At 41.8% G+C, this 24,606-nt stretch overlaps 1 protein-coding gene and 1 pseudogene across 2 annotated transcripts in view; one reads left to right on the top strand and one right to left on the bottom strand.

Annotated features, from left to right (window-relative positions):
• Positions 1-24,606, top strand: part of LOC143808717 (cytochrome P450 2K4-like) — a 177,264-nt gene that overhangs the window by 22,880 nt on the left and 129,778 nt on the right. The window lies entirely within an intron of this gene.
• On the bottom strand, positions 253-23,033 carry LOC143808710 (cytochrome P450 2K1-like; annotated as a pseudogene). Its single transcript, XR_013221997.1, has 10 exons — positions 22,992-23,033; positions 22,143-22,338; positions 20,107-20,269; positions 19,405-19,554; positions 13,980-14,140; positions 11,808-11,984; positions 4,754-4,895; positions 3,135-3,319; positions 2,457-2,598; positions 253-570 (listed from the first exon to the last, which is right to left on the bottom strand). The product of XR_013221997.1 is annotated as a cytochrome P450 2K1-like (transcript).

Below are 24,606 nucleotides of genomic sequence, written 5' to 3'. Positions count from 1 at the left end.
GAGGGCATATAGCTCAGAATTTTAAATTGGTAGGTGATTGCTGCTGCCAAGAAAGGTCAATGTAGCAACTTTTAGTTTTATTATTTGAAGGGCACTATTACAAGTATCATCTGCCTGATACTGGTAGGAAGGGATGTGTTTGATGCTTTAAAGTGATACAAGACCACATTTCATTAATTCTATGACATCATTGGCACTACAGGTGTCCAATTAAATTATTGCTTTGAAAATCCATCATTTATTACATGAGACATAAGTAATACACTCATTGATGAGGGGAGGAACCTGACACAAAATTCAAAGAACACCAAAGAGAGATTCCCTGTGTCATGCTCTGCCCCACAGACTCTTCGCCATAACACAGCGTATAAGTTCCTTCAACCAAAAAGTCAACTTTATCTACGTGGAATGGCACATATTTCATATGGTTTGGGGGCATTTGTAGACCCAACTCCAGGGATAAGATCCAGTTTAGCCCCAGATGGGGCTTCAAATGTAAAATTTTGTATGTTGTGAAGAATATAAACAGCTCCATTTTAGCCAAGGTCTCACCAGCACAGCTTCTCTTACCTAAAAGTACAAATGGAAAAATATTAGAACCATAATGTTTGAAAGGGTTAAAAACTGTGATGTTCAAAAATAAAACATCTCAAAAGTGAACCAACTTTTCAATCTATTTTTCTCATGAATTCCTCCTCTTGCATTGACTTATGTTTTTTGCACAAAAAATGTTAACTACATATCTCAGATTTTTTTGCTAGTGTCAATGTATTCATTGATTGTTGAGTACTGACAAATCATGCATTTATATGAATTAAAGGGGTTGTCCACTACTCGCTCAACTCTTTCATAAATACTGAAATCCGCTTATAAAATACACACACACAATATTCCACTCCTGTATCGACACTGTTCCAGATCTCCAGAGGATTGCTTGATACTGTTAGGCCGTGTGTGCCCTGCTGCCAATCAGCAGCCAAAATTGACCTACCGCGTTTCCACTTCCTTTCGATGAACTTTGGATATTGGGGGAAAGTGTGAGCATTTAACCCCAATAGTGGCTGCAGATTTGGTGCGTCTCAGGAGACATTGCCAGAATAGTGCCGTCACAGAAGGTGAGTGCAGGGTATTATTATTTTACATTGAGAAGCGTCGTATTTAAGAAGTATTTAAGATGGGGTCATCAGAGTATCTGACAATCCCTTGAATTTGGAACAGTGAAATTGTATTATTCCTTTAACTAGAGATGGGTTAATGAGATGAGTCTTCAAACCTTGCCGAAAGCCATTGTCTATTGTTCTCATCTAAACCGCATCCCGAGATATGTGTGACCCCCCAAAAATGTTGCTTTTATATTGGACCAGCAGTTTGTTTAACTGCTTCACCTTTTCTAGAGTTGGATTTTTTTTTCTAGCTGATAGTCGCTGTAAGTCGTCGGTGCAGTGAGTACAAATCCAACCTTGGTCTAAGGGAACGTGACAAGACCAACCCTGAGCAAGTGTGGCATTTTTTGATTAGCATTTTTTTAATTGTTTGATGTCTATTAGCTTATTCCAATATATAATGGCCGTGAATACTTACATTCTTTGCTCCCGATCCTATCTTTAGATCCAGGAGTCATTGTACTGGGTGGTGGACTAGTGTAGGATCATGATGAAATGTGCCATGGCAAAATCAGCGTCCTGATGCTATCGGCTTCACGTATCTATGTGTTCCGGCATCCAGAACTCATGTGAAGCCCAAGAGATCAGGGTTATTGGAAGACTATAAGGCTGTTTGAATTTTGGAATCATTTGTGTTATTGGGTTTGATGCATACATGTACGGTGGCCCAGTGGTTATGACTTGCAGTGCTGGGGTCCTGGGTTCAAATCCTACCAACATCTGTAAGGATTTTGTATGTTCTCCCCGTGGTTGCGTAGGTCTACTCTGGGTTCTCCGGTTTCCTTCCACACTCTAAATACATACTGATAGGGAATGTCCCCAATGGGGACAGTGATGATGATGTAAAGCGCTGCGGAATATGTTGGTGCTATATACACAAGCAAAATGACTAAGTTTAGGGGTTTGGTCTGGGGTCTAAAGAAATGTAAGTGTTTGGTCTAAGGTATGAATATATTCCCAGTTTTGATCTACGTTCTGTATTTATTAGTAAAAAAGGTCTGGGGAGTTTGGAGTCTAAATAAATTATGGAATATGGTTTGAGGTCTTAACAAAGACTAACATGTTGACGACCTGTCCTATATTTGCATCCACTACAGATTCTGGCTTTAAAATATTAATGTAAAATATTAACTAAATCTGAAACAGGTATAAATTTGATCTAAGAAAACTTTTATTTTAAGCACCACATGGCAGGTGGAGGGCTTTATTATAGACTTTGCATCGGGGCTCAGCAGCTTCCATTTATGACCCCGTATTGACTTTTTTTTCTACTGACCCATGGCCCAGCTTTACCTATTGAGAATGGTATGAAGGCCTCACTTTTCTTAAAATTTCCATCGGAGTCAAGAAAGTGTTCAGGATAAAACTCTTCAGGCTTCTCGAAGTAAGCTTTACCTTTCAATACGGAGTGAAGCAATGGCATAACTATAGTGCCCTGAGAAAGAAAGAGGTAGAGTCAGCAAATTTACATCCATTCCTTACCTCTGAGATTGATAGATAATAGATGATATATAGATGATACATAGATAATAGATAGATAGATAGATAGATAGATAGATAGATAGATAGATGAATAGATAGATATATAATAGATAGATAATATCTATCAATCAATATATGTTACACATACTGGGTTACCACTCTCATGCATCTATTCCCGTGCTGTACATTAATGGAGAAGTCTGAAAATGTGTTAAAACAGAACATAGGCTTTCTTGCAATACCACCTCTGACCACATGGTGCGCTGTTAAGCAGAACTGTGCCCAATATCTACTCATGGATAATACATAGCATTCAAACGCCCCCTAGTGGTCGAAATTATGTTTCATTTAAGTACATTCTTCTATGAGACTTGCCAAGATTTGAATTGACTGAAGCTTTATAATAACAAAATCATTGTGTCTGTTCTGAACAGATATCCATGTCAATATTTCATCTAGTATATAGCACATGAGAATCTCTTGCCTTACCTTTGGCAGAAAATATCCCCTGAATGTGACATCATGAGATGCTACATGTGATACACTAGACGGGGCGATGTCACCGAACCTCTGAACTTCGTGTATGACGGCGTTTGTATACGGCATTTTTGTCCTATGTTCTATTTGAGGCTGAGACGATCCAATCACGGCTTCAATTTCATTCTGTACTTTTTCTGTCAGAGAAAAGATATTTATCGGTTGTTTTATTGATCATGAAAAAAATGAAACTAATACGAGACAAAACATGTGAGACCCATATAGACCATAAATATATTGTATCCATAAAAAACTGGAACACATATCTGAAAAAAGTCAACTGAGCAAGACCATGAGCGTCAGCCTGCCTTGTAATGGATCTCTGAGAGGCTGAGGGTAACTTTCGAGAAACTCCGATTGGTGATGATGACCAGGGCAGGGCTATAGGTGGTCGATAAAATTCCTGCTGAGTTTACTGCACAAAAGAAAAGTCCAACTTATGTCTTTCTCTATCCATATAAAATCAGACAGGTGAGCAAAAGAGCAGGGACACTAAGAGAAATGTATAATCAACTAGATGGAGGCCTGATGCTATCGGGAGGGCGGTAATGTCACGATAGGGGCAGGCTTTGCAGCATTGAGAATGTCTCCCCCCATGTGGATCCTTTGCTGCTTTCCTTTCATTGTCATTGGAGTACTTCTTAGGAGGAGCCATGTTGGCGTTGATATTTGCTTTTTAAAGGGGTTTTCCCACAAGTTAAAGTTCATTTTCAAAAATTGTCTGTGTCTGACCGTGTACACAACATACCACAGCTCCTAGGCAGGGGAGGAAGCAAAAGACAATCCTGACATTACAGCAAGAGATCGCAGAGGATACATTTTGTGAGGTGAATATTGTTTAAAAACAGTCAGTGAAATATTTTACCTGACAAAATTAATCCTCTGTGATCCCCTGCTGTAATGTCAGTATTGTCTTTTGCTTCCTCCCCTGCCAAGGAGATGTGGTATGCTCCGTACATGATCAGACACAGACAATTTTTTAAATGAACTTTCGTCCGTGGGAAAACCCCTTTAATGTTACCAGCTTCCCCTGCCTGTAGACACGTCGCACATCTGCCACCGAGATCAGCACAATGATTCACTGCGCCTGCGCGGAATTCGCACAGGCACAGTAAATCAGACCACCACCAATCTTCATGCAGATAGATAGCGGCGGTCACATTATAACTGCACATGTGCTGCTCCTGTACAAAGATGGCGGCGGTCAGTGAATCATTCAGCTGATCCCGGCGGCGGTGTGTTCACGATGGTGTTCCGCTGGTGGTACCACACAAGAGGCTGTGTATGGCGTATACAGTGTGTTTGTGTGTGTGTGTGGTGCGTACAGCGTATACAGTATGTATGTTGGCGTGTAGTGCAACGGTGTTCCACTGGTGGCACCGCGCAAGAAGCTGGTACCACCAGCAGTTTCCATATTGAGACACCCATCACTTGAGTGTCCCAATATGGCGGTCGGTAAACTTCCACCGCTTGGTATTCTGGGATCCGGACACATCTGGACGAAACAGGATGTGAAGACATTACAAGGTAAGTATATATTAAGATACTAAAATGCAATAAAAAAGTTATACCTTGAATTTCTGGATATTTCATCATAAGCAAAAGACCCCATCGGATTGTAGTTGAGGTAGTCTCCATTCCAGCAACAAACAAATTATCTACCAATGCAATCAGATTCTTGTCGTGGAAATACTGAGTGGACTCGTGTGTTCCCTTCAGAAAAAGAAAGTATTAGGGTAAGTTCACACTAGGCATCTTTTCAGCATTTTTGTAATGCAGCAAAACCTGATCTCCTGACAGGAAAGAAGCTGCAGAAAAAAAAACACATTTTTTCCTTGCGTTTTTTGCTGCATTTTTTATGCTTTTTTTTGCCACGGTTTTGGCATCTTAGATTTGCCTCTTGTGCATGCTGTTAAAGTTTTGTGTGAAAAAAAAGACCTATTCCATAGAACCACGTTTTGGCACAAAAAAAACACAGCAAAGCCTGGTACCTGCATTTTATTTGTGATTTTTTAGCGTTTTTTTTGCACCACCCATTCATTTCAATGGGTGATAAAGGAAATAACCTACTCTATGTCCAAAAACCCATGCAAAGCACAAAATGCTGTTCACAAAAAACAATGTATGTGTGTATGATATTTCTGAAGTCTCATAGGCTTTGCTGGTACTTAATAAGCAGTAGAATGTGCATAAAAAAGCATGAAAAAAGCAGCAGAAAACACCTAGTGTGAACTTAGCCTTAATCTCTGAAACGTCTTACTTCTTATTATACCCTATGAAGCGTTTTTCTCATCTATATTAAATTCTAAATGTATCTATTACAAGCATAAGAAGAATATACTATATATATTATAATACTACTACTATTATACTATAATACTGTAACTACTATAATACCGCCCCTATGTACAAGAATATAACTACTATAATACTGCTCCTATATACAAGAATATAACTACTATAATACTGCTCCTATGTACAAGAATATAACTAGAACAAAGAGAGGAAATAAATCCAAAAAGATAACTTTATGTCTTCATATAGCTTTATTAAAGTGCAAGTACCAAGGAGCAATGATGACAACACAGTCACCCAAATGATGACTAAAAACAGATAATACAAAAAGACACCAGGAAAGGGCAGCTGCTGACCCGAAGCATATAAATGTTTAGTATAGCCGTTTAATTAAGGGTCAATTTTTACCAGACAGGGTTAAATAAACTAGTGGCACAATGGCCTATCTGCAAAATAACTCCAAGCCACAGATTAACATCACAATGTAACGTACACACTAGTATACCATTGGTATGAACATAGAGCAGGACTATAATAAAGCAGAAAAAAAGTAAATGAGTACATCACCCTAAAAGTCTTTTGCCAGGCAGCTGCGGGATCCCGGTGTTCCCCCCGACGCGCGTTTCGGAACCCTTCGTCAGGGGGCGAATATAACTACTATAATGCTGCCTCTATGTACAAGAATACAACTACTATAATACTGCCCCTATGTACAAGAATATAACTACTATAATACTGCCCCTATGTACAAGAATATAACTACTATAATTCTGCCCCTATGTACAAGAATATAACTACTATAATACTGCCCCTATGTACAAGAATATAACTACTATAATACTGCCCTTATGTACAATAATATAACTACTATAATACTGCCCCTATGTACAAGGATATAACTACTATAATACTGCTTCTATGTACAAGAATATAATGACTAAAATATTGCTCCTATGTACAAGAATATAACTACTATAATACTGCCCCTATTTACAAGAATATAACTACTATATTACTGCCCCCATTATCCGTCTGGAATGTCAGAGAAGCAGCACCAAGACAGAGAACCCCTGGGAGATTACCTACACTGCATGTGCTTCCCCAATTATGCAGGTATCAGCACACTGTACATGTACAGGTACCCCAGTTTTGGTATCTGTCTTAGTCATGTTTCTCTGGTCTTATATAGTAATTTACACTATGTAATAATTCTAGTAATTCTAGTAGGCCCAATGTAATGTAATGCCCAGCCCCATTGCCCAAAATGCACAGTACAGAGCATGTTCACCCTGGTGATCTATTAGTTGTGAATGATGAGGATGAGGATAAGGAGGAGGATAGCAACAAACAGACCAAATCTGTAAGCGTATACCCATGTATGGTTGTGAAGAAGTGCATGAGAATACACCTCCCCAAAAGTGAGAATGTATTTGAGGTTATGTTTCGCTGTTTTCACTTGGTGGTGTACAGAAGTCTTCCCAATCTAGCCCTTGTTGATTTTTATAGGAATCAGCCTGTCAGCATTTTCAGTTGACAGGCGGATGTGCTTATCTGTTATAATTCTACCAGCGGCACTAAAAACCCGCTCTGACAGAACGCTAGCAGCAGGGCAGGCCAGGACCTCCAAGGCATAGAGAGCCACTTCATGCCACATGTCCAGTTTGGATTCCCAATAATTCAAAGGCACAGAGGAATCACAGAGGACATTTGTACGATCTGCAAGGTACTCCCTCACCATCTTCACAAACATTGCACTTCCTGTGACAGCACCCCTTGCCTCTGTGCCATCACAATTGGAGAGTCTGAGAAATCTGTCCCAGAACTTTGCCATTGTTCCCCTGCCTGAGCTGGATTGCACTTCGGTCTCTCTCGCTTGGACTCATTGGTTGTACAACAAACTCTGACGTCTGCTGCCAGCGTTCTCACATGGGAATTTTCTAAGTAATTCCGCTACAAGGGCCCTCTGGTACTGCAACATTTTAATACACCTCTCTGCCTCTGGCAGAAGAGATTGAAAGTTCTCCTTGTAGCGTGGGTCTAGAAGTGTCACCAACCAGTAATGAGTGACACCCAACATTTTTAAAATGTGAGGGTCACGTGAAACGCAGCACAACTTAAAGTCAGCCATGCGTGCAAGACTGCTTACAGGCAAGACTTCCGTGTTCTCACCAACTAGACGACTGACCATGTTGTCCTCCTCATCCTCCTCCTCCCTGTCCTCAGGCCATCCCCACTGAACAGATGGTATGAAAGGTGTGTTTGTAGTGCCGTCTATAGTGCATGAAAGTAGCTCCTATTCTTCCTCCTCCTCCTCATTGACTACGAATCCACGATGAGAAGACATGAGGCTGGGCTGTGTGTAATCCCCCTGTATGGTTCCTAGCTCCATGTCCTCGTGCTCTGCCTGCAATACATCCTCTTTAATTGTGAGCAGAGAGGATTTCAGAATGTTGAGAACCGGGATGGTGATGCTAATTATGGAGTCATCGCCGCTCACCATCTGGGTGCAGTCCTCAAAGTTTTGGAGGATTTTACATATGTCAGACATCCATGTCCACTACTGAGGTCTTATGTGTCGAGTCTGAACTAAATGTCAACGGCCTTGTTGATGTTGGTAGTCAACAACTGCCCTCTTCTGCTCACAAAGCCTTTCTAAAATAAGCAGAGTAAAGTTCCAGCACGTGGGGACATGACACACGAGCCGGTAAGCTGGAAGCTGCAAATGCTGCTGAAGCACGGCAAGGGCGGCTGAAGCTCTAGCAGACTTTCTAAAATGGGCAGACAGACGGAGTACTTTCACTAGCAGATCTGGCAGCTCTGGGTAGCTTTTCAGAAAATGTTGAACCACAAGGTTAAGCACATGGGCCAAGCAAGGTACGTGTGTGAGCTCACCTTGCTTCAGAGCCACCACCAGGTTATGGCCATTGTCACACATGACCATGCTTGGATGTAGGTTCAGCGGTGTCATTCACACATCTGACTGCTCTTTCAGTGCTGTCCACAACTTTTCTGCATTTTGCGGTTTGTCACCTAAGCAGATTAGCTTCAGCACAGGCTGTTGCTGCTTGGTTGAGGCAGTGCTCCAGTGCTTCCAGCTTTGTACTGATGTGCTGATTTCAGAGATGGGGGATGAAGAGGAGGAGGAGGTGAAGGAGCTGTAGACTGTGGGGGCAACCATGATTGATGTAGGGCCAGCAATCCTCGGCCTGGGGAGAATATGTTCCATCCCAAGGTCTGACTGGGTTCCGGCTTCCACTATGATAACCCAGTGTGCCGTCAGTGAAATGTACTGTCCTCGTCCTTGCGCACAAGCACTTGTCCGCGTGTCCGTGGTTAGGAGGACTTTCCCTGTAACAGCATTGTTGAGGGCATGGGTAATGTTGTAGGACAGATGCTGGTGTAATGCCAGTACAGCACACCGGGAGAAATAGTGGCGACTAGGGACCGAGTACCTTGGGACAGCCACCGCCATCAGGTTGTGGAAAGCTTCCGTCTCCTGAGCCAAAAAGGCAGCATTTCTAGCGCACACAGAAGAGAAATATTAGAATTTAGAACTGTGGCCTCTGGGGCATTGGTGGGGTATTTCCACTTGCGTTCCAAAGACTGGGTTATAGATAATTGAAGGATGTGCTGGGACAAGGCCCTTGGCGGGCTTCATAATGGTGCTGCTTGACTGTGGGCCACAACAGGTGCATGGCTAGAGGCATCTTCACATGCACGGTGTACTGGGGATTGGCTTCTACGCAAAACAGTGGAAGAAGCAGTGGTGTGACCAGCAGGCAGAGGTCCTGGAGCCTGGGGTTCGGCCCACAAAGTCGGGTGCTTTGCTGCCATGTGCCTGATTATGCTGGTTGTGGTCAGGCTGGTTGTTTTGCTACCCCTGCTGATGCACGCATGGCAGGTGCTGCAAATGACCTGTTTTGGGTTATCGACAGAGTCTTTAAAAAATAACCAGACTCGGGAAGATCTAACAGTTGGAATGGCTACTTCCCTCATGTTTCGGGGAACAAATGCACGCCTTCTGTCTGTGGCCACTACACTTCTTCTTCCTGCCTGTTGTGGTGATATGCCTCCTTCCCCATGTGTGCTGCTGCCCTCGCTCTGCATGTCCTCCTGCCAGGTTGGGTCAGTCACTATGTCATCCACCACCTCGTCTTACACTTCCGCACCCTGCTACTCCTCCTGACTTTCTAGCAATTGTGTCTCATCATGGTCCACCTCTTCTGACACATTCCCACCATCGCCTTCGCGTGACCGGGGCTGGTCAAAGCTTTGGCAATCTGTACTTTCGATCTCATCTGTCCCCACTTCAAGTTGATGGGCCGAGAGTTCAGAATATTGAAATGGAAAACTGAACAGCTCTTTAGCGTGTGTAAGTGTGGGATCAGTTGTCTCGGGGCACTCAGCATGGTGGGAGGAAGGAGGATCAGGGTGAGGAATATCCGGGCCACACTCAAGGCTACTCAGACTTGACCATGTGGAAGACATGGTGGTGGTGGCTAAGTGACTGGAAGCATTATCCGATATCCAACCAGCAACCGTTTCACACTGCTCTGGCTTCAATAGTGGTGTGCTGTGGTCCCCTAGAAACTGGGACAGGAAGGTCGATTGAGAAGATATGGGTCTTTGTTGTTGCCCATTTTCACCTTGGCCACGGCTTCGTCCTCTGCATGCACCATCATCATCACGTCCAATTCCCCATCTCTTGCCCCGTGCCTTGCCCATTTTAAATGGACTACTGCATTATTTCAACTGCTCAACACAAATATATTTATTAGTAGAGAAATAATATCTGATTAGTATGCCTGCAAATCTACGATTTTTCAAACCCAAACACCAGGCAGGCCTCAGGCTAATATAACAGACTGTATTCAATTTTTGGGGGGCTTTTCGTGAAGTAAATTTATGCAAAATAGTGCTGTATAGAATTAGAGTATCAGACAGCAAAAAAGGGGTCCACCGGCCTACAATGACCAAACTTGGAGCATGCAGATATATGAGGGCTGTCATGGAAATACCACACTGGCAAATATGTGGCCTTTTTATAATTTTGGAAGCTAAATAGTGCTGTATAAAATTAAGGTATTAGACAGCCAAAAAAGGGGTCCACCGGCCTACAATGACCAAACTTAGAGCACGCAGATATATGAGGGCTGTCACGGAAATACCACACTGGCAAAAATGTGTTTTTTGTTTGATTTTTTAATGCAAAATAGTGCTGTATAGAAATAGAGTATCAGACTGCAAAAAAAGGGGTCCACCGGCCTACAATGCCCAAAGTTGGAGCACTCAGATATATGAGGACTTTTTTGGTGAATTTAAAACACAAAAAGAAAAGTGGCACAAGGCTAGCACACACAACTATGCTACGTATGCCTGCCAAACTATGATTTTTCAACAGGCCCCAGTCTGACAGAACAGACTGTATATTTTTGTTTTTTTGGGGGTGAATTTTTGGGAAAAAAATCCAACTAGGTATATAGTAAAAAAGCTGCAGCAGCAGACAGTTATGGAGCTTTGGTACGGATGCAGTGGGAGCAATGGATGTACATACAATGCCTGCAGGCCTTGCACTGATGTGGATATGCTGTGCCCTGCCTACCTAAGCGCTGCAATATCGGGACCCACAAATTAGCCCTAAAAAGGACTGTTGATTTCTCAGGAGTGGTAGATTTAAGAGTTGCAGACCTACACTAACTCTAAATCCACGATTCTGACCCTATCTCGGCAGCAGCTCTCCCTACTCTCGCAGAATCCAGAACAGAATTCGGCGAGCAGAGCGGCGCCAGGTCTCTTATACTCAGGATGATGCTGTACAGCCCAGCCAATCACTGCACGACCACAACAAAGATGGCTGTGGCATTTCTTGGCCTGGCAGACAATCCCTGCACCATGATTGGGTCTCTAAAGCTTGCCAAAAACGCTGAGTGGAAACACCAGTTACCGCCAAATAATCCCAAAATTGCTGGGTGCTCGCCAAGTACACCGAGCATAGTGATACTCAGGCAAATATCGAGCAACGGCGAGCACGTTCGCTCATCACTAACAAGAATATAACTACTATAATACTGCTCCTATGTATATTGTATGGCACTGTGTTCTTACAATTGCTCATTTTGCCTTTCTACCCAGTTAATATTACTGACAGTTTTTAAACATTTGTATAAGAGAGATCAATATCAAGAATATCAAGGTGCAAAACCAGAGAAGCTGCGGCTCTCACATAAGTTGTACTCTTATGTCTTTATTACGTCACGCTGATTTAACTGATCCAATCCAAAGTTGACTTTATAAAACTGATCTTCAAAACATCTGTGAAACTAGAATTACCTCTTGCTGCTTGACAAGGAAGGAGTCGATTAGATTGCGCTGGTCATTCACATCCAGCTCTTTCCTTTGTTTTGTAAACGTTGCTTCTAAAAAACTGTGAAACTCTCTGATATTTGCCAGAATTTTCTTGTGAGCTCCCGGCATCCAGTGTATCAGCAGGGGTATACTGTTGAAAAGCTTTAAGCAAAATAAATAAAACATTACAAATACTGTAGATGGCTTATTATTACAAGACTTTTTGTACAAAATAATCAGTATATACAAATATATTAGAAATTAAGCTGCAGAATAAATACTTAGAAAAATTTCTAAGATCACGTTTGTAATTGGAAAACGTAAATACTAATAAAAAATAAACATTTTGACACTTATTCTTGCTCTGTAAACTGAAAACTTATTATATCGGCTTCTCTTGGTTTATGCACACTGCTTATAAGCAGAAAAGCATAGATTTGGTTTGGTGTAAAGATTTATTTTTTATTTAGTTATTAAACATGAGCTTAAAGAAGATGTGTTCCCTCCTGGACAAATATATGAATTGAAAGGAAACCAAGATGGAAATTCCATCTAAGGCCCTCGTCACATTTACGTGTTTCCGGTACGTGTGGCATCCGTCTCTCTTTCACGGATATCATACGTCCTCTATGCTTCTATCCACGTATCTGTGCTTTTACATGGACTGTATGTCCATTCAAAACATACGGAGACAGGTCCATTGGTTTTCCAGCAGAACAGCTGACAAGGGCCAATACAAGTCTATGGGTTCATGTAAAACACGTGCTGCATATGCATGGCATCAGTGTGCCAACCGTGCGCCAACCATGTTTAACATTGAAATGATAGGATTGGTAATTTTATTCTTTTTTTATCTGTAAAACAAAAACATGAATGACACACTGATAATACACTGAGCCAAAAGACTGCTGTTTTTTCTGGTACTGCTGTTTTTTCTGATTTTATATGGATGTGTGAAGGGGGCCTTAACCCCTTTCCAACATTGGATGTAATAGTATGCCTACATTGGAATCCCTCTTTTCAATGTGGGCTCCGATGCTAAACCCATATCTTTCTTGGCACATGACAGCTGTTTCGAACAGCTGACATGTGCCTCTAACAGCCGCGGGTGGAATCGCGATCCACCCCCGGCTGTTAACCTGTTATATGCCACTGTCAATCTCTGACAGTGGCATTTAACTCGCGCTTTTGGTAAGTATGCCGGAAATCCAGCCCATCAGTAACCCTGTCACGTGATTGTGGGTCACCGATGGGTTGGCATGACAACCAGAGGTCTCCAGCAGACCTCTATGGTTGTCATAGCCAGATTGCTATGAGCCATTGCAATTCACGAGCAAATAGCGGCGGTAGAGTCTCCCGGCTACAGTGACCTGTTCAAAAGTCAGCAACAATTAGGTGGTAAAAATCAACTTACTCATTCCTGTTATGCCAATTTTTATTAATTCCTGGAGGGTTAATAAACTAACTGACAGCAGTTTCCAATATGTTGGGGGGTGTTGTTTTTAAAATGGTATAACTTTTGGGGTTTTTCCAATATATTGGACCCCTAAAGACACTTTAAACCTGGATAGGCGCCTAAAAAAATAATTTTGTAAACTTCCATGAAAAATTACTGCTACATTTTTAAACCTCCTAAAATGCTAACAAAATAAAATAACATTTTACAAATGGTTCTGATGTAAAGCCGACATGTGGGAAATGTTATTAGTTAATGTTTTGCTGTGGTATGACTATCTGGATTAAAGGGATAATCATTAAACGTTTGAAAACTGCTATTATTTTATATTTTTGTAAATAAATACAAAACATATCGACCTAAATTTACAATTATGATAAAGTATAATGTGTCACGAAAAAATAATCTCAAAATCACTGGGATTTGTCAAAGCATTCCAGAGTTATTACTACATAAATTGACACTGGTCAGATTTTTTTAAATTGGCTCCGTCACTAAGGGGTTAAAAAGCTGGAACAGAAGTTGAATCCACAAGGAACAAATTCCACCATGTAAGTAGAATGATTGGAAATTCTTTTTTTTTGCTGTAAATCACTGCATTTTGTTTTGAACATAAAAATCTATGGAAAAAAAGCATCAAAAAGTCTAATTAAGCCATAATCTTGTTTGAGTGAAAGAAGAAAAAAAAAGCAAATTCTTACCCTGACCAAAGGCGTCCCAAAAAGTCTTATATTTTCATTTATTAAGCTCACGAGTTTCAATACGGTGGGATCTTCATAGTCAAATCTTTGATTAAGCAGGATGGCCACAATTATATTGGCTACGGCAGAGTTCACACATTTTAAGTTATCAAAAGGATTTCCTGAAAGTAGAATAAAGTATTCTAAAACGGAAAAAGTTGCAACTCTATAAAATGTCACAATTTGTGAATCAGCCACAAACTGTGGAAATAAAATGATACTCGTCTCATCACTCACCTATCCCGAGGCCCCAGCAGTCCGCTGTTCAGGACTCTGCGTCTCTTCTTTCTGTTTCCACTTTCATGAGCAGATGATAAGAAGAGGGACGGAGGACTGGACGGGGGCTGCCGGGGCGGCGGGGCAGGTGAGCGATGACTTGAGAATTCATTTATTTGTTCATTTATTTTTAACCCAACATTTATTGTGTTCTGGGGTCTACAGAGACCACTGATCATAATAAGGAACATTTAATTTTCATCTAATAACTTTTGATGCCAATCAAATCTCCTTTATAAATTCAAGAGATTTACTGAATGTCTATAGGTTCGATAATCTCAAATTAGTAGTGATGAGCGAATATACTCGTTGCTCTGGTTTTCCAGAGCACGCTCGGGTGACCTCCGAGTATTTATGACTGCTCGGAGATTTAGTTTTCATCCCTGCAGCTGAATGATTTACAGCTAATAGCCAGCTTGATTACATGTGGGATTCCCTAGCATCCAAGCAACCCCTACATGTACTCAGCCTGGCTAGTAATAATAATAATAATAATCTTTATTTATATAGGGCCAACATATTCCACAGCGCGTTAAAGTTTAACAGTTTCAAACACAACAGTCATAAGTAAAAACGTTAATAATACAATAATAAAGCACAATAAGCCACCCCTGCTCGTGAGAGCTTACAATCTACAATGAGGTGGGGAGATACAAAGTACAGGTGTGTATTTACAATGATGTATTTACAATGATGGTCCAGCCATCTTCAGGGGGTGGGGGGTAGATGGAGATAGCGAATGGGCTACACACACAAACATAAATTACTTTGATTAGTTTGATTAGTTAATGTGGTAGGCCGCTCTGAACAAATGTGTTTTGAGTGAGCACCTAAAACTATGCAAATTTTGGATGGTCCTAATATCTTGGGGCAGAGCATTCCAGAGGATTGGTGCAGCGTGGAGAAGTCTTGGAGTCGGGAGTGGGAGGTACGGATTAGTGCAGAGGTTAGTCGAAAGTCATTTGCAAAGCGCAGCGGTCGGTTAGGCCGATAGACAGAAATGAGAGAAGAGATGTAAGGGGGTGCCACACTGTGGCGAGCTTTGTGGGTGAGAACAAGTACTTTGAATTGTATCCTGTAATGAATGGGCAGCCAGTGTAATGACTGGCGAAGAGCGGACGCGTTTGAGTAGCGATTAGCTAGATGGACATCCCTGGCTGCTGCATTAAGGATAGACTGGAGAAGGGAGAGTTGAGTGAGGGGGAGGCCAATTAATAGAGCGTTACAGTAGTCCAGGCGGGAGTGGATTAGGGCAACAGTGAGGGGTTTTTTTGTTTCCATGGTGAGAAAAGGGTGGATTCTAGAGATGTTCTTTAGGTGTAAGCGGCACGAGCGGACAAGAGATTGTGTGTGGGAGGTGAAGGAGAGATCGGAGTCAAACATAACACCCAGACAGCGTGCCTGCTGCCGGGGTGTTATTATGGTGCCTCCCACAGAGAGGGAAATGTCAGATTTAGAGAGGTTAGTAGATGGCGGGAGCAGAAGAAGTTCAGTTATGGAGAGGTTGAGTTTCAGATAGAGAGCGGACATGATGTTGGAGACTGCGGACAGACAGTCAGCGGCGTTCTGTAGTACAGCGGGGGGTAAGGTCAGGGGCTGATGTGTATAGTTGTGTGTCATCAGCATAAAGATGATACTGAAAGCCAAATCTGCTGATGATCTGTCCAATTGGGGCCCTGTAGAGGGAGAAGAGAAGGGGGCCAAGGACTGAGCCCTGAGGTACCCCGACAGTGAGAGGAAGAGGAGATGAAGTGGAGACAGAGAACAGAACACTGAAGGAGCGGTCAGAAAGATAGGAAGAGAACCAGGAGAGAGCAGTGTCCTTAATGCCTAGTGACTGGAGCCTAGAGAGTAGGAGAGGGTGATCAACAGTGTCGAAAGCTGCAGAAAGGTCGAGAAGAATGAGCAGGTAGTCTTCATTGTTACGTTTTGCTGTCAGAAGGTCATTAGTCACTTTGATGAGTGCAGTTTCAGTCGAATGTAGGGGGCGGAAGCCGGACTGTGAAGGGTCTAGGAGGGAGTGAGTGGAGAGGTAATGGGTAAGGCGGGAGTAGACCAGGCGCTCCAAGAGTTTATTAGCTGTAAATCCGAGCAGTAATAAATACTTGGAGGACACCCGACTGTTCTCGGGACAACCCAAGCAATGAGTCTAGTCGTTCATCACTAATAATTAGTCTAAAACAAAGTAACCAAGAAGTCACATTTCAAGTTCACTTATGGGCCTCCATATGGTTTACTGCTATTCATTAAAACCTTCTGCCTTAGAGAACCTTTGTCAGGATTTACAATAGGGGTAAATGGAGTTAAAGGGGTTGTCCACTGCTAGGACAATCCCTGTCGTCCCCATGTTTGGCCCCAATGAAAAAAAAAAACACCTATACTCACTTCCTGTGCTGTCCACGCCTTCGGCTATATTAGTAATAAAGAAGACATGAGTGGCCAGCCACATTTCTCACCACCTTTTTAAATATCTTCTATACATCCGAGGGTGGGGACAGTGATGCCAGCGCTGATTGGGTGCCAGGCTCATGGGTCAGAACAACAGCAGAGTGAGCCCAGGGAACGCAAGTAACAACATGGCTGGAATGGCACTGGCATGGGAGGTGAGTCCAAGGCTACAGCCCCGCTATCAGTATTTGGTCAGAATTTTATCGTAACATGTGTAAGTCAAAACCAAGAGAGGGTAAAAAATACAGAAGTGGTGACAAGTTCCTATTATACTTTTCTCTGATTGTTCCTCCTGGTTTTGGCCGCAGTCTAAGTGTTTTTATTTTGTTGGGGTCAAACATGGGGAATGAGAAGGGGTTGCCCAAGCAGTGGACAGCTCCCTTAATATTGTTTTACAATCAAGATTGCAGGCTTAGCCTCTTCACGACCTATGACGTATAGGTATGTCATAGGTCATGTCCCTTCTTTGATGTGGGCTCCAGTGCTGAGCTCACGTCTTTCCCGACACATGACAGCTGATTTGATCATCTGTCATGTGCCCCTAACAGCCACGGGAGGAATCGCGATCCTACCAGGCTGTTCTCATAATAAATGCTGCAAGAAGACCCCCGTGGTTGTCATTGCAGATGATTTCTGCTACACATAGCAAGGCTGAAGCACCGCTAAGTATAGCACAGGCGATCAGATGATAGCACCTTATAGTTTCCTAAGGGGACTATTGAAGCGAGTAAAAAGTAGAAAAAAGGTTTTAAAAAAATAATAGAAAAATATATTTCAAATTATCCCCCTTTTCCTCATTTAAAATTAAACAATAAAAAAAGACATATGCACATACGATATGCTTGATCTATCAAAATTTAATCTTCATGAATTAATTAATGGCGTAATGAGAATAAAAATCTAAATTTTAAATTTTATTCTCCTTTGTAGTACACTATATGGTAAAACCAATAGTGACGTTCAAAAGTTCAACTCATCCTGCAAAAAACAAGCCCTCACATGGCCATATTGATGAAAAGTAATAAAGTTATGGCTATGGGAAAAGGGGAGCAAAAAAACAAAAATGGGAAATCCCAAGGTCATGATTGGATTAAAGAAAATTTAAAGGGAATCTGTCACCAGGGTTTTGCTACCCCAACTGAGAGCAGTATGATGTAGGAGCAGAGACTCTGATTCCAGCGATGTGCCACTTTCTGGGCTGCTTATTGCGGTTTTGATAGATTCAGCTTTCTTTACAGAAGATATTCCAGTTCTCTGAATCCTGAGCTGTGTGTAACCCCACCCACATCACTGATTGGGCAGCTTTCTGTGTACATTGTGTGTAGGCAGAAAACTGCCAATCAGTGGTGGGGGAGGGATTATACAGAGCTCATGAATATGGAGGACTGCATTCCAGCAGGTATACTAGTCCTCCAGTGATAATCTCCTGCTGATAAAAGTGATTTTATCAAAACTACAGCAAGGTACCCAGTAATTGACACATCATTTGGAAGCATAATCTCTGTCTCTACATGATGCTGCTCTCACATTAGATGTCTAAAGCTTCACAACAGACTCCCTTTAAACAGTTTTCTTTGGTCCTGAATGATGGTGTTGGTTGTGAATTACAGCTTTCCCCCCAATAAATAATCCCAAGAGAACAACCACTGCACCCAAAATACTGTTCCAACGTCCAACACATATGACATCTGCAACCAAATTTCTAATGAAACAAGCACAATTTTGATAAATTTGCCAGAATTTGAGTAAGTTGTCCATCCTAACTGTATCCTATTACATTAAAAATATGTAGTCCAGTGGGTCTAATTGATAGAAATATACCAAGTATTCTCCTGACATCACCAAACAGAAATGGAGTAAGCCATAGACCACAAGGCAGCAGTATAAAATGTGAGTTTTGTTTGAACATTACAATGAGAATGTACAAAATACACAAATAAATAAGAAAAAAATCATGAACTATGGAGGAGACATGGAAGTTGAGTAATATGCCTTAAATGCGAAACGCGCGTCGGGAGCCGCAAGGAAGGATTCAGTGGTCCAGACTAACTATGGGTAAGCAAATGTGATTTCATGGCAGCTCATGTATTTTAGTGTACACGGCATATTACTCATCTAGTTGACCCAGCATTGATCTGATTATGTTCACATACGTTCCCGCGTCTTATTGGACCTCCACCATCTTCTTGTCTACGTCCATGTCTCCTCCATACTTCATGATTTTTTGTTATTTATTTGTGTACTTGGTACTTTCTTATTGTAATGTTCAAACAAAACTCGCATTTTATACTACTACCTGGTGGTCTATGGCTTACTCTAAGTATTCGGCGTGCTCGGAGATTTAATTTATGTCAATGCAGCTGAAAGATTTGCAGCTGCTAGACAGCCTGAACACATGTGGGGATTTCCTAACAAATAGACAATCCCCACATGTGTTCAGGCTGTCTAGCAGCCGCAAATCATACAGCTGCGTCGGCATAAACTAAATCTCCGAGCACGCCGAAATACTCGGAGACCACCCGAGCGTGCTCGAGAAAGCTCGAGTAACGAGAATACTCGTAGCGACTTAAAAATTGCATTGGTTACTATTGGCATTTTTTTCCTGTTATTATTGATAACATAGTATATAGATCTACTAGGAAATTACTCCTGGATCTCTCACCTCTATAAGATCTAAATTTCTGTACCAGAGCCTCAGCCTCCTCCATGATCTTATTTTCTATACTCTTCTTCCCCATGCCGTAATCTCGGAGTGTGGAGAGAGTGAATCTTCTCATCACTTTCCAGTTATGTCCATTAGCCAGGATGATGCCTGAATAGAATGAATACATGGTAGCATGAGCAGTTTATAGGGAATTTTGGAAAAATTATACAAACATTTTTAAACTCACACCCCTCCCCCGATCCACCTCCTACAAATGTTGACATAATCTCAGATGCCTATTTTTAGGAAAATTTGCCAGTTTCTCACTTACTTTTCTTCGAGCACTTGAAAGGGAATTATAACAATGTATTTCTAAGGCAAAGGTTTATTTCCCTTATACAACTGGTTCTCCGCTCTGTGTACTTCATTTTCTCTATTTCTATGATTCCTAAATAGGTGAGTTTTGCATTATGCTAATGCTGTAACCAGTATTTTAATCCTACAAGACATCCACCATGCTCTTCTTTATGTACACTGAAAAACTAAACTGCAGCTGCATCTCCCTCCCATCCCTTATTTTTACCATTTCCTACAAGACAGATATTAGTATCTAGAGGAAGCTTGTGAGTTTGGTAGCAATTATAGGGAAAATATAGGCATCACGAAGGTGAGAATGATGCCACCTGTGGGTAATATGTACATGTACAGTATGACCATTACCATGGTCTTTTATCGACTTAGCAAACACCCTTGCTTTGGGCCTGTCCACAAAATCGTCAACATGGTTGATTAGGGCATCTTTAATGGTTTCCAAACCACAGAGGATGACAATTTTTGACATTCCCATCTGGATACTGAAGACCGTTCCGTACTTCTTTGAAAGCTGTGGAAACAAAATCTTATTATCGTACAGTATGCCACTGAGGCTACAGCGCTGAATGTATCATTAACTTCTTGGGGTAGGTTATTCTAGGACTTTAAGTAATTTTGCCTCTTGATATGTTCCTGTTTATATCATATACATTACATTTTATATACATTTGCTTGTAATGTAACTGTAATGATACACAGCGTCTGTGTAACCGGAGGTGAAGCCTAGGGGGTGCTATAGCAGAGAACACAGGCCAGTGAGGAAGTAGTGAGAGCACCGCAAGGCACCGTGCGCACCGTACCGGAGCTCAGCAGGAGGTGCAAGGTCAGATGGAAGAATGGGGTTGGAGCCAACCACCACGTGAAAGAATGGGAGCTGGCTAGAAGTGGAAACAGGGATGCAGTCAGGAGCAAGCAGAGGGTCGGAAGCCAGACGGGGTTCACGGGAGCTGAAGGGTGAGAGAAGTCAATAATGAGCCAGGTGGGAGCGTGTTATCCGCAGGGCAGGACCGGAGTATAGTCAGGAGAGGAGCCGAGACTCAGAAACTAGAGAAGTCAGGATGGTACAGAAACAGGAGACAGAAACGAGTCAGGGAACAATTCGGGTCATACACAGATAAGCACACGCATACAGAGGAACAACGATAGTTAACTGAGTAACCTGGGTCAGCTACACTAGGCGGAAATATCACCGGCACCACACCCAGGAACAACCAGCATTAAATAGCCGCCCCAAAACCAAAGAGAGGCAAACTAGCATTAACCCTGACCTGAGGCTGAACCATCCCGTCCTGAGTCATGACAGTAACTTTTCAACCCACTAATTAATTGTATATAGTGGTCTGATGATGGCTACTGTTGGTCTATTGCTAGGATATATCAGTAACAAATAAACTTTGTGGGTCCGACCATCATGATTTTTGATTATTTGCTACAACAAAACAGCAAACCAAAGATAGTAAAATGTAATAACATAGTCCCCTGTCATCTAAATATTTCTACAGAAGGCTGCATGGCCGTCCACTGGCTATACGGGCCAACTTTGGTCATTAAAAGCTAAGTGGAGCTAGTGGGAGAATAAATAGACTAAGTATCGTGGCATTCTCTTAATATCACTGTCACTTTAGCAATCGACAGGGCTTAAAATAGTTGTACCCCCTTTGACGGGATGCCATCGATGGCATATACTCAGGATTCAGCCACAAAGAGCATTCTTAAAATGGAACTCCATTGCTAAGCAATCATTTTAAGGGCGCAGTCAGACGGTCAACAACATGGACAACGATCGCATCGCAAGGCTCAAACTGGTTAGTGGCTACTCTGACGCGAGCATGACAGTTGCACAGAAATACACACTGTCAAGTTTGGGTCAGGAGGACCACCGGCAAGTCCGACCATTGTGATACAATCGTCATCCTTGTCATATGGTTGTGTGACTGCGTCCAAAGGTTGTGGGGGTCTAACCTCCGATACCCTACTCATCCTGAAAATGAAGGGACTACAGTACTCATTCAGCATCGTAGCCCCATTACAACGTTTATGCTGTACATAGATACCTGACCATCCACTGTGCAGGAGAACTGCAGCACAGTTAATAGGATCAGCTGTAAAATCCTGCTCTTTAGAGAGTCCGATAAGGTAAAAAAATACAGATGGACCTTCCCTCTAAATCATCACTGCGGCTCATTCCTTCTCAGGATCAGCGAGGTTCCCAGAGGTCTGGCTCCCACCAATCATAACGTGATGGCTATCCCAGCAATATGTATCACTTTAGGGGACGAGCCCTTTAACTATTCCGGAGCTCATAGTATACAGTCATTTCCTACCACTAAGGGTTGTAATGGGTAAAATTTGCCATAAAGATAGCAGTACAAGTTGCAGCTTACCTCTACAAATGACCTGTACGGCTTTGACATGTCAATCTGGAGGACATTTCCAATGATTGGTAAGGGTTTCGGTCCAGGCGGAAATTTTTTATTAACATCTTGGTTCTGTTTTTTAAAATAAATTACCAAAAATAGGAAAACGCTAACAAATAGAAGAATTGTGATGGGATCCATTGCAAATATGTCTCCAACAATCCTGCAGGAAAAAAATAACACATATGCTCAATATAGGACTAAAAGCTGGCGTTTGATTGGACAGTAACATTGTTGAATGCCAATATGACTAGAAACTATTATGTTTTTTATTTTTATCACAGTGGCCAATCTGCATTACCTACTGTGAAAAATATTACATTGAATCTGTCTGCATAATATAAGGGTAGAAACCTTGATTTCCGTGATGTGTCACTTACTAGGCTGCTTGCTGTAATTTTAATGAAAGTTTTGCCAGCAGTAGATCACATCTAGAGGTCTAGAAAACCTGCTGCTTTGCAGTGCTCCAGGTTCATCAGCTATGTATTTCCTCTCACCATTGATTGGAAGCTTTCTGCCTATGCACAGTGTACACAGAAAGCTGCCAATCAGTGATGTGGGCGGGGTTGGCATTCAGAGAACTGGTAGATCTGCAGAAGAGAATACAGGGATTTTATCAAAACTACAGCACCCGACAAAGTAAGTGGCATATCACTGGAATCAGGGTCTCTATCGCTAATTCACACTGCACTCTGGCGGGAGAGCAAAAAGCTGGTGGCAGATTCCCGTTTTGGCTTTTTGCCTAATTTTGCCCTTTCTAAGATGGAGGTAATTTTAGTAATTCTGCTCCAATGAATACAGATAAATATTACTTGCCTCCTCCCTGGATATCTGTCCTTTCTCCCCGTCTTCTTGTTGTGAAATGTCAGGCCCGTTGTGAACTAAACGCTATGAGGATTTGGATAATCATTAAACCACTGGTTAACACTTGATCGGACTTCAGTAAGGATATCAGACACTAAACATTGCAGCATTCAATGGAAACAGTCACAATAAACACGCCGTCTGCTCCGCACGCAGCACAATGTAGAGCAAAGGGAGCGGAGAGACTGAGAAATAAGATTGTGGGGAAAACCTGGAATAAAACTTATAATTATCAAAATATCTTCTCATTCAGGTCATAGGAGTCCAGTGGGCGGGCATCTAATGAAGGAGACCACCCACTGGACTCCTAAAGGCACAATGAGCAGAGATTTCAATCAATAACTTGTAATTTCTATGAATCTTTTCCCACAAACCTGTGTATCAATCTGTAATTGTGAATTGGATTACATGGCTAAACGAAAAAAAAGAATTATATAGAAACATATTCATTCTCTGTGTATATACCAGGAGTTCTGTACCAAATCCATCCTATAAGACATCAATCAGCTTTTGGCCTTGAAGCGAAGTTCCACCTTTTTTCTCCATATTGATTTTTTTTTTAATCTGTTCCATTTCTCAGTACTTATCTATAGCAGATCTCCATTGTTCTAATAGAGAACATCAAATCCCGGGCATACGGTAGATATAAGATTTGACATGACTATGCAGCCTCCGCTAGAGGGAGGTTTAAGAATTTGTGATCTCCTGTCTTTTTATTGAATTCCTCACATGAATTGCTTGCAGGTAATCTTTGTGATTGCAGACTGTCGATTCCGTCATTGACACCTCGGTATTTTCTGCCCTCGGTCCCTTAAGCCATGGCACTCAGGGTTCTATACTCTCCCTGCACAGGGAAATTAAATCTGAAACTGCTCAAAAAAAGGAATAATTTTTGGATCTCTTTTTGAAAAGTCCTTGCATCTTCATTGTCCGAGCTGCAAACCTGTTGCTGATCCCCAAAAAAGAGATAATTTTTGGACAGCTTGTTAATCCCCTCATGACATATGAAATGTGGTTACATCATGTGTCATGTCCCCAAATTTGATATGGGGGGGGTGCTAATCCCACATCTTTCTGCTCACATTGGCAGGTAATTCAATTAATTGTCATGTGGCTCTAACAGCTGTGGGTGGATCGGTGCTCCATGTATGGCTGTTAACCAGCTAAATACCATCATCAGTTTCTGAAAGTGGGATTTAACCAGTCAGAAGCAGGTCACAAATTCCACCCATTGGTGCCCCTGTCACATTATCGGTGGGCACCAATGGGTTTTCATGACAGTACTGGTATGTATAGCACAGGCAATCGGACAATTGCAGCTTCAAGTTTCCTAAAGGGACTATTCAAAACAGTAAAAGCGAGAAAAAAAGGTTTTCAAATATATGAAAAAAATTAAAAAAACAGAAAAGTTCAAATCACTCCCCATTTTGCCCCATTAAAAATAAAGCTATTTAAAAAAAAAATAAATTCACATATTGGGTATTGCTACTTTCAGAAACATCCCAACTATTAAATATAGATCAGTCAATGGCATATCAAGATAAAAAATGGAAAAACCAGAGTTAAT

The sequence above is a fragment of the Ranitomeya variabilis genome, chromosome 2 (genome assembly GCF_051348905.1).
Source record: "Ranitomeya variabilis isolate aRanVar5 chromosome 2, aRanVar5.hap1, whole genome shotgun sequence".
Classification (NCBI taxonomy): domain Eukaryota; kingdom Metazoa; phylum Chordata; class Amphibia; order Anura; family Dendrobatidae; genus Ranitomeya; species Ranitomeya variabilis.
The sequence above is the reverse complement of the archived record's forward strand: the minus strand, read 5'-3'. Positions and strand labels throughout refer to the sequence as shown.